Below are 11,662 nucleotides of genomic sequence, written 5' to 3' on the forward strand. Positions count from 1 at the left end.
GATTTGGTTGCACTTGTCGAGAACTCACCTTCGTTACCTCCACACATGTCTATAGTTCACTGTTATCTCTTACAAACATTCAATATATGAGAACGATGATTTTGCTGCATATTGTTTTATACATTGTAGAGTGTAGACATCTGTTTTTCCTCAAGGGGTTTACATTTATTGTCATCTGTGTATATATTATCTTAGTTTGATTCTACTTACTAATCTATTGCTTTATTTTAGTATATCTCCGCATCGAGATGGGGAGGGTGAGAGGGCAACAAATAATCAATACTTATATATATCGCAGAGTCATACATATCTTCTTTACTAATGCATGGAGCGGTAATTTTTGGTATTTATTACTCGGTTTCAGTTGCTTATTTGACTTCACAACCAATAACAAGTGTAAGTGGTGAATAGGAGCGTCCGACAGCGGATTCATGAGCACAACCGAAAATTGAAAGAATGGAAGTTGAGTCATAGCCAGAAGAAGCTTATCTCTGCAATGGGTTTCAAACACATCCGGAAAATTGGACATTTCCAAGCTGATAGAGACCTGATTTCTGCTCTGGTTGACCGTTGGAGGCCAGAAACAAATACTTTCCACTTCTCGTCATTTGAAATGACAATTACACTTCAGGATGTGGCCCACATATTGGGCTTGAATGCCTTTGGGGAAGCAATCATTGACACCTCAGAATTGACTGCCAAACAAGCTTGTTTAAAATATTTGGGAGTATCTCCTCCAGAAGATAAAATCAGAGGGAAATCCGTTCGTGTCTCCTGGTTGAGAGATACATTTAAGGGCACTAGAATTGTTGTTGACGAGGAAAAACGCACAATTGCATATGTGTTGTACCTCATTGGGAGCACAATATTTTTAGAAGGTGGCGGCAATTGCGTGCACACCAAGTACCTAAAATTCCTAGCTAATACAGAGGTGTGTGCTACCTATGCTTGGGCTGCTGCTATTCTTGCATATCTATTTAAAGCACTCAGTCGAGTGTCACTTTGCCATAAATCCACAACAAAGAAAAGGAATAAACTAGAAAAGGAATCTAATTTTGTGCAGAATATTTGTGGTTCGTCTACGTTGTTGTTGGTACGTATAGCCCGTTTATACTTGATGATTTTTGATTCTGTATATCTTACTGTTTTTTTATTAACTTTTGAAAACTTGCTTGTAGGCATGGTTCTATGAAAGGTTCCGCATACACCCACTGAAACGGGAACTAAAAATTGTGTTCCCTGCTGCTTGCAGATGGAAAAATCCCAAATTCCAGCCTTGTACAAAACAAGTGTATAAGGTCCTAAGCAAAGAGTTGGATTCACTTGGTGAAGATCAGGTTAGTATAAAATTAGTACCCACAACTCATCAAACTGTACCAAACTATTGTCTACTTTCTTACTAGTATTGATTCTATTCTATTAGGTTATCTAGCAGCCGTGGGATAAATGGGTACATGCTCCTCATTTTGCCTCTCGCCATTCTCGCGTCTTTGCTGTCTCTACATGGATGATCCATTTCAATTCGTGAGAGGTATATGCCTAATCGATGTATGCGTCAATTTGGGCTTGACCAACACATACCGAAAGCGACCACTTTCGGTGGGATCCTAAAGCAAATAGTTCTTTTTGGAAAGATGTATTATGGAGTGGAATGTTTGGTGGAAGGGTGGTTGTGAAGTAGAAGTCAACTTTCCTTCGCTTCAAATGAAGCTTATCTAGATTGGTATCGGAGCATTGTATGAGTCGCACTCAACCATTTTCCTTAAGGGAGTTGTTCCTCATGAATCGCAAACTAAAGAGGTAAATTTGCAATGAATTGCTTATTTTGTTTTACCACTATTTTTTTTTTTAATCATTGGACCTGTAATTATCCCTCCATTTAGTTTAGACTTCAAAGTAATTATTGTAAGCGTAACCCAATGATGCCTTTTGTTGGAAAGCTAAAAAGTGGCTATTATTTATTCTTTTTGCTGAATTTTTGACGACATAGGTTCTCATCAGCTCAATATGTTATTTTTGATGAAGTAATGTAATAAAAACATGTCGTTATCTATGTTTTCATAGAATTGCTTGTATTTAATTCAGTGGAAGGAATTTATTCTAATCGGAACGTACAATTGTATTTTATGTGGTGTAGGTGGATAAGAAGTACACAAGATATTACTTTAGCCACCACCAATTTGCCTTCCCAATTCCCATAGCAGTATCCTCCATGCGTAGATTAAGTATTTATTGACAACTGACTTGAAAACATAGATGAGGTTTTTTTAGTTTATATATCTTCAACATTGATTTTGTTATCTGCTTATTGTTAGCGTTGGATTTGTTGTAGAAGGTGCGCCGTTATGACTATCAAGAGTTGGTTGAACCATTAATGAAAACAATTCCTAATGAAGAAATCCCACAAGAGTTACAACTGTTGCGTGCAGAGATATTGAAAAATGGTCGACTAGTTGAAATGGTCGGTGGCAATGGTTTGAGTAATAATCACAATGAATTTGAACAAGAAGATCCATTTCGGGCATTAACATATTCAAGTGCAAATAGTGGCAGTGACTTGGAAGAATCTAGCCAAAAGACAATATTAAGAAGCTCAACCGAATATTTTTGAAGATATTTCACCATCTACAGGACTTCGGGAAGGCAAACCATGCCTTCAAGTAATGGGGTCCAACTATAAATTTGATTCATTATTGGTGGTGTCCGATAGTTTGTTCAAGAAGATAAGTTTTTAGATTGACATGATTTATATTGTCATTGTAGTTAAATCTTGGTCGGTGCGCATACTTGAAGAGAAAAAATGGATTGAGTGGTATTGTTAAAACTCATCATTCTAACATGCCTTTTTCCTTATTGTTATGCAGAAGTTGGTCTAGTCCGAGAGCTATGCATTTTTTCTCCTTTAGCTGATAATATTGTCGCATCTTGTAAATGAACCTAGTCCTTGCCTTGAATATGGTAGGTGCATGCCGACAACCAATAAATGTTGGAGTTGCTCACCTTTTTTACCGTATATGAATTAAATTTTATTGGTGTAGATAATATTAGTGGAGGTTGCAAGTGGCATAGAAGAAGAAGAGGAGGAGGTGATCGAAGGTAAATTAGTCAAGGATGACTATGTTTTGACGTAAATGGGTTACTTGTAACGCACGTTTCTCTCCATTGGTTTTGCAGGTACTTGTGGTAGCCGGATGCAAACATGTTGAAGTCGGTGTTTGAAGGAGCGGAGATGTCAGACATCTTTGCAGGTAAACGGGTTTTTATTGCAACTATTTGGGTACATCTATGTTAATGCAATTATAAAGAAAAATTATACACAATGGTATTGCTATGCTATATATCTATTAAATTAGGAAAATACTCGTAATTGTACTAAATACTTGTAAATTAATAATATTTGTGCTAAATACTTGTAATTGGTATATAATGGTAATTGCTGGTGGGTAGTTTATTTTAGAATCGAAATGGAACATGATTCTTTGGAGGGAGCAAACCACCAAAGGTAGTGCACAACCATATCTAATAACCTTATGTTGTCCTTGAGACTGTGTATGTGATGGTAACCGATGTACTAGTACCGTTTTGTGATATGCAACCTGGACCTACATAGTACTATTAGGTCTTACAATCAACTCAACAATGTCTAAATTTAACATCCACGCAATGTTAGCATTTAATATATGTTGTGTAGGTCTTGATTGGTTATGCGGTGTAGTCGCGCCTGGTCCGGATGTAAACATGTTGAACTTGGTGCACGAAGATAGTGCGAAGAGGGACATGCATGAAGGTAGCAAGTTTCATTTGCGTTATTTGGTTTATATCTCAATAATATTACACCCTCACATTCGTGCTTTCTTTCGGGGTAGCATGTTGACATTAACAGTGTTCGTAGATACATGAATGGGTTTGTTTGTAAAATTTGAAGTACTTTAATTTGTATATTTGACATAAGTCCTTAATCTTTATGTAGTTTGGTCATCAAAAATCATCCACTGAAACAATGTACTTTGGTGAAAACATGAGGATTAGGAGACAACTCTATGACGGCACAATATTCTTAAAAAAGGTTGAAAAATAGAGAGGGAACAGAGAGAATATTTTTTCTTGCGTATTAAATGTGAACTTCACATGTATATACCAACTTATGTTTTCTTGTATTCTTACGGGGTATGACCATGCTATGCGAAAGAGCCAACGAGGGGTAGCTCGCTAGCATTTCTCTATTATTATATTATATTAACTAATTTTCCATAGTAATTTTATTGTGCATAATTTCGAATATTTGACTTATAAATTTGTTCCGTATGTGCATTAAATAACGAATTTATGTGTAGACAACAATAATGGAGGTGGTGCAAGGGTGAATGTGATCGAGGATAAAGATAAAGGGGTTACCTTTGTTGTCATTGCATTATTGCACTTGTGCTCAATACTGATATTTGTCGTTAAGTAATGCCGGAACCATAATGGAACATCGTATATTCCTAGGGCGGACTCTATCACCAAAAAGTAGTTAAGAAATGTTGTATCAAATAACTTTTGCCGCCCTTCATACGAGGTGATGGTTAAAGATATATTATTAGCACCATTTTCTTAAAGTGATGTGCAACCATTCCGTTAGACATTGTGCTAAATTAATAATTAATAATATAGACAAGATTGTTCAAATTTTTATTAAAGGCGCATTGAATCACATATACGTTGTGAAATCATAGTCATAGCATTTAATATATATGATTTGTGTGCTTATAGATGTTCCCATGAAGAAATGGTTTATAGATGTTCCCGTCTTTGAGACAACGGTCGGGCTTTGTAATCAAAGTCAAAATTCACCTTGTTGTACTCCACAAACTCCAGCTCCTTTTGTGGCTCAGGTTCACAGCAGACTAGATTGTGTTATAGGTAAGTCGACTATATATTGTTCATGTTTATCTTATCATTCAACTTTTCCTGTGTCGTATTGTCATGTAAAGTAATTTTTCACTGTGTGTTTTTATTTTGTTCATTCATATTTAGATGGCCCAATGAACAAGAAACCAAAGAAAGACCTGCAGAGATAAACAATTACTGCGGTTAAAGTAACTCTCCCCAACAAGATTTGCCTTCGCCGACGAGCGGGTCATGTTTCTGATGGCGTTACTCCAGGTAATTTTTGGTCTAAAAAACCCTATATAAATCATCCTAAATGACTGTTATCTTTAGTACTAACTACTTAGGGCTATTATATGTTACATCAAACTTCCCGGGCATCCATATTGGTAGATTTCTTGACGTGTATTCCAAATCCATGCAGAATTGATTATGCCTGACAACAACATCACTGTTGAGTACCGTCGTTTTGGTCGTACTTACAATCGGAAACAAGTTAGAAAAGCAGGGGTAAATGGAGCTTATGAGGGAACACAATCAGGTAAACTATATTGGAACACAATTAGGTTATGAGGGTTTTTAACCCTTTTTTGTCAATTTATGATTTTTCTGTTTCTCCTGTGTAAGAATTGACACTACCAAAGTTGAAGTGCTTGTAGAATTGTATGCATTCATCTCGTTACTCTAGCATAACAGACTTTGAAAACTCTTTTTAATCTACCATACCAAGCGCCTTTATGGTTTGGCCGGTAGTTTGGTTTGATTGGTTTCGTACGTTTTCTGTTTTAATATTTTTTTCAGTAGATCGATCAAAGGCCTAACATACATAGCTTCTATAGTCGTAAAGTTGATATGCAATTGTTCATAGATTTATCATGGGCATCGGTATGTACCAGGATCTGAAGCCAAGAAACGATTTTACTGCAGCAGCAACTACTATCTCCAATGCAAGAGCCATCTAATGTGGACAAACAAGTACGACCGTCACTGCAGAAACAAGATACTATACAAGTGCAGCGACCACGAAGAGGCGTACCTGCAAAAAACGAGACCCATGCTGTGGAAGATGCACAAAAGAGCAGGCCCAAATATCAGAGTAACCAGGTGGAACAAGAATATGCAAGGCACATTTGAAGTAGGAATCTGCGGGTCTGGCTTAAACCCTGCGCACCATAGATTTTCCATTAATTAATGGCTAATTAAAGAGGCACTAATTAAAGAGCATGTCTTCAGTGTGCGAGATGTGAGTGGCCCAGATGACATACACCCTGCACACCATAGATTTACCTATAAATTTTACTCACTAGTGTAGTAGTAAACTAGTAATGTATGGGTGCAATACTTTAAGTAGGTGTAATTATTTAAGTTAGCAATTGCATTTAATTAGGGGTAAATCTGGCTTACGTTATTGCTATTTATATCCCGAATCAATTCCATATCATAGTTTACAAAATAATATATGGGATCAAAGGTGCCCGAATTAAGAAAAGCCCTACCAAGTTGAGATTTTAAAGCTGTACTTTCCCATAATCGGATTTTGTGCTATTGCTTGATCCCAAACCTCGTTGCTAGTTATGATCTTCTATTCATCATAACTCCATTCAAACCCTTGTTGTATAGTTACACTAGCAATATTGCGTGTTATCCATCGTAATTAAAGTCTTCATTTTCTAAGTCACATGACTAATAGTCAAGTCGATCCTTTTCACGCTCTTTTGGTATTAGAAGAAATCTATTCTCATTCTTATCACCTAGAAATAGCTTGCTATGGAATGTATCGATAAGAACACTGTCCATCTCATTTGTCCATTGCATTGCCATATCTAATTAATAAGCATACAAGTCGGGTTAAGTGAATCAATATATTCGAATGAAAAATAAATTGGCTTTTGAAATCAAATAGTATATAATCAATGTTCATAGTCCAATTGTGGTATGAACAAAGAATATTCATAGCTCATGACTATGAACATTGATTGTTCTTAGTACGTACAATATGGACTATGAACACTCATTGTTCATAGCATTGCACTCATTGTTCATAGCTATGAACAATGAGTGTTCATAGTTACCGAACTGTGAACAATCACTGTTCGTAGTTAACTACCGGTATGTTTCTGTTCAAACTCCCTTTCTCCCCACGCATTACAATCAAGAATTCGTTTCTTAATCTTATTACTGTCATTAGAACTAATCAGGCAAGTCCTCATCCTACGAGGTGGAACCAGCAGGTATATTCACAATAATTTTAGCCTAATTTTAGATCTTCCGAACTCCTAGAATTAAATCAAGAATCAAAAAATTCCAGGTTAATTTTCTTCCATTAACCAATGCAGATTTCCCCACCAGCCCTCTAACACTTGATATTTTGCAAAATTTCCTTCCCCGAAATCACCGAAATTTCCTCCTCTCTCTCTCTCCCACCACGTCCACCAAACTTCTCGAACACAAAATTGTCTCACTCCAACTGTACAAACCCCCAGTCCCTTCCCACCAACCACCACCGGTCCTAGCCTCTCCTCCTTGAGCGAAACACCACCACTACCTAAAAACGTCTTTTTTTCGGTAAGTCGCTTTCATCCGAACTAGAAGTCTAAAAAGCAAAGTTAGTTTGTAGAGCTTTATTATTTAATTAAGTAATATATCATTATGGAAATAATTTTATTTTGGAGCATTTGTACAGCTTTATAGAGCTTTAGTAGAGGTAGGGTGGTTGATTGGTACCTCAGAGAGTTATAAAAACTTTTTATTTTAGGTTTCATATGGCTCAGACAAAATCGAAGTGGAAATGGTCTGAACTGTTAGGTTAATGGTAGAGACAAGGAGATAGATTTTTTACTCTAAAGAGACTCTCTCTCGTATTTCATTCACTCTCAATAATCCCTTATAACCTGTGAGGTATCAAAGAAAAACTCTTCAACTTCATTATCTTTGTCTCCTTCGTTCGAAGCTATACTCAACGTTGAGACATGCTTAGCCATTTCATCCGTCTTTTCTATAAAATATGAATAAGCCTCAACATTACTCCCCGCATCGTAAGCCACTTGAGAAGTAACCTTGATACAATGAGCCACTCTCAAAAGTTCATGGTTTTCATGGTCGGCCACTAATCCAGTATGAAACTCCGCTCTATACGTGTTTGCCTTTTGCATCCACCGCTTCAAAAGAAAAATGCCTTGGAATCTCTTCGATTTAAATAGCAGCTGAAAAATCTTTAACATGTGACCACAAAGTAACCCCATAAATTGAAAATACTTACATTCTCCCTCTAAGGTTCCTCTATTGAAACTCACTTTCCAAACGGACTTCTTCTCTCAGGTCTCGAATTTCACCATGTAGCTTCCGGTTCCATTGTTGACAATCTCATCCCCATCAATTTTGTACTCCATCTTTGCCTTCTCTAATTGCTCCTTAAATATATTGAATACATTAATCGTATAGACCTTCACAGCATGCATAAGGAGGAAAGCATCTTTAGCCACAATTCGTGAACTATGCTCAGTGCGGTAATCAGCATCTCTTTCATTCCTAGCAATCAAAGCCAAAGATCTCTCATTACCATGTACAAACGCCATCAGCATAGTGCTCGAATTTACGAATTGGTTGTAACGAGAATTCATCGATTCACTCCCCCCAGTCGTATGCATACCAGCAAAAAATGTGTCACTGAGATAACAAGGAACCCATTTCTCCCGCATATTATACATTTCTGTTAACCAAGGATTTGTAGACAACTCATTTTTCTCTATTATTGTATACCATCTTCTTTCAAAACCAGCAATCTTATACGAGGAGAGACCCTAGCAAAAGGCCAGAAGCAATGGTGGGAGAATAGACCTAATTTTGTTTATAGGTTAGAGAATCAACACTCTACTTATTTCAGATTTATTTCTTAAAAATTTAGGAAATGTATGTTGGAGTGGTCTACCCAGGGACCTCACAAAATGTACACTGGTTTTTCTTTGCTATCTAATACAAGAGCTTACCCTTTAGCAAAAAAAAATATACGAGGAGAGAAATAATGTTATTCAGGTCAGTTACCAGTGTCTCAATTTTAGTAAAGGATAGCTTCTCTTGAAATTTCTGCATAATATGCCAAAGACAGTAATGATGGCGAGTATCAGGGAACACTTTTGCAATGCAGGGCTCGCCATCGCTCTATCCTGGTAAGTGATGATTGCAATTGGCGTACGACCACCCATGGCTGCAAGCCAGGCCTTAAACAACCATATGAATGTATCTTCTGTCTCATCAAGTAACAGCGCGCAACCAAATAACTGAATCGACTGCATGCTGATTGACTCCAGTAAAAGGGGCAAAAGGCATAGAGTATGCATTCGTTACGTTATGTGGTATCAAAAGAGACAACATCCCCGAAATACCCATACTGCACTCGAGACCTCCCATCAACCCAGAAAAAGTTTACTGCAGTCCCATTTTGATCTAGATCAATAGCGTAGTAAAATTGAGGATTCTCGGCACTCTTCTGCATAAAATATTTAAACGGGCAGTTGCATAACCTTCTTTAGGCATCTTTCTAGTCAAACCATAATGATGGTTCCAAAGAATCCTTATTTGTAATGCTAACCCAACTTCTTCCCCACTAAAAAACAGCTTAACTTTACCGACAAGTAAACCGTGTTCACCAAAAATCCTAGCTCATATGTAGTAAAGTATGTCATTAAAAACGCTTCACTAAAAATTAGTATAAACAAATAATTGTCTATATCATTATGTTGACATACATGATAGTATGTCATCCGAATAGTCATAGCCAAGAAAGTATGTCATAAGTAACACCTTACGAAGGTACTATATAAAAATAACGATGTATGTGATTATAAATAACATACATAGTATAGTATGTCATGGAAAATATCATAGCATACCGTCATACATAACAAAGTACATACCCAACGCGGTACGAATGTATTATGTAAAAATAATTGTAAATGTGCTTTTAATTAACATACATAGTATAGTATGTTATGCAAAATTTCATAGAGTACAGAGTACGTGGTCTACTACCCGTACATAAAGAATTAAGGATAGTTTTATAAACAAAAGTATATCATACTTTATGCCAAATATATGCAACTAGAAATGGCATTGTGGAAGCATGCGACATATGCAGTGAGATGTCAACGATTGGAGTTTTTACCTTGCGAAAGTATGTCACTTAAAGTAAGTGACATACCGACCCGTCCGTTTTGTAAGAAGTGACATAACATATAAGTATGACAGTTATAGTGTCATATCTACTCGCAGAGCTTATATACGACATTATTTGGACGACACTGAATATGCTATGCACAACACTATATAACAAAGAAAGTTTATATACGACAATGTATAAGCTGTCCAACAAGAGTATGAACATTCGTTGTTCATAGTCCGACAAGAGTATGAACATTCATTGTTCATAGTCCAACAAGAGTATGAACATTCATTGTTCATAATTCAATGGTATGAACACTGAATGTTCATGGGTCAATTTGAGATACCCCCCTGTTTGAGCCACTAGGAGTATGAACATTTAAAGTCCACTATGTAGTATGGAGGACAATAGAGTAGCATTGAAGATAAGATAAGAGAGTGAAGATAAGATAAGGGTATAAAATATATTTCGACCAGTTATAAAATTTTGGCAGAGAACAACAAATTTTAAGAACATTCAACTAGTATACTGCATGGCAGTGGGGAGTGAGCGGAGCTGCGGGGAGGGAGAGAGTTGGGTGAAGGAGAAAGGGTATCGGGGGCGAAGAAAAAATGAGAGAGAAGTTGAGGACAGAGACAGAAACCAACCAACTTGGTTTTTGTCCACATACCCCCCCCCCCTTTCTGCCAAGATCGTTCGCTCCGCTCACTCAACAAGCATGAAAAATGTCATAACTAAATCAAAATGAAAGATATATGAACTTACTCTAAGCCTACGATGGTTGGCAATGAAATTTCTAGTGGAGGAGTTGTCAACAATGGGAATTGGTGGCACTTCGTTACATTTTCTTTTTCGGGTTTGGGTGCTTGATCCTCCTCGTGTTCGTGGAGGCATGTTTAAAATGACGGTTTAGAACATTGATAGTTAGGGTTTAATGATAATTGTAATCTCCATGAAGTCATTGCTATATATGATATCCCAAACTTTATAAAAAAATGTTATAAGAGAATGCTTGAAACAAAAGTTTGTGCAAAACGTGATTAAGAAACATTTGTCAGAGATTAAGATGTGTATTGGACTCTGGGTTGCTTGTTCCATTGTCAATTCACTAAATTAATGCAAGTTCAAACAAGTGCCAAAATTAGCTATAAAAACAGGATTCATAGTACACTGTAGAGCATCATAAACATACTCTGACTTATGTTTACAAGAGGAAAAAAAAATCTCTTTGCATTTACTGTATGACAGGAATATCCTTGCTAGTTCGCCAGTCCTGAATTCTTATTACGAATTAAGATAGCTTATTCTAGAACCCATCAGTCCCTCGCTCACTTTGTCTTTGTAAAGGGCACCGGTGTTCTTTTGTCACAACACAAGTGATAAAGCTCACCGAAGCTCGATATGTCTTTGGTTCCTACCTTAAACCGACAAAGCACTTACCATATTCTTGCATTTTAATACTATTTACGAGCACACTTAACAAAAACTAGTTAATACCATTTCGACATATTCTAATACATTCTGCAATTTATGACAAGATATACACATACACAAAATAGATATTAAAGCCAAAAAATCCTCACAAGATCTGAAGGATAGTTACGAAAGGTCTAAATCCATAACATTTTTGGAACC

This window comes from Coptis chinensis, chromosome 5 (assembly GCF_015680905.1).
Source record: "Coptis chinensis isolate HL-2020 chromosome 5, ASM1568090v1, whole genome shotgun sequence".
NCBI classification, from domain to species: domain Eukaryota; kingdom Viridiplantae; phylum Streptophyta; class Magnoliopsida; order Ranunculales; family Ranunculaceae; genus Coptis; species Coptis chinensis.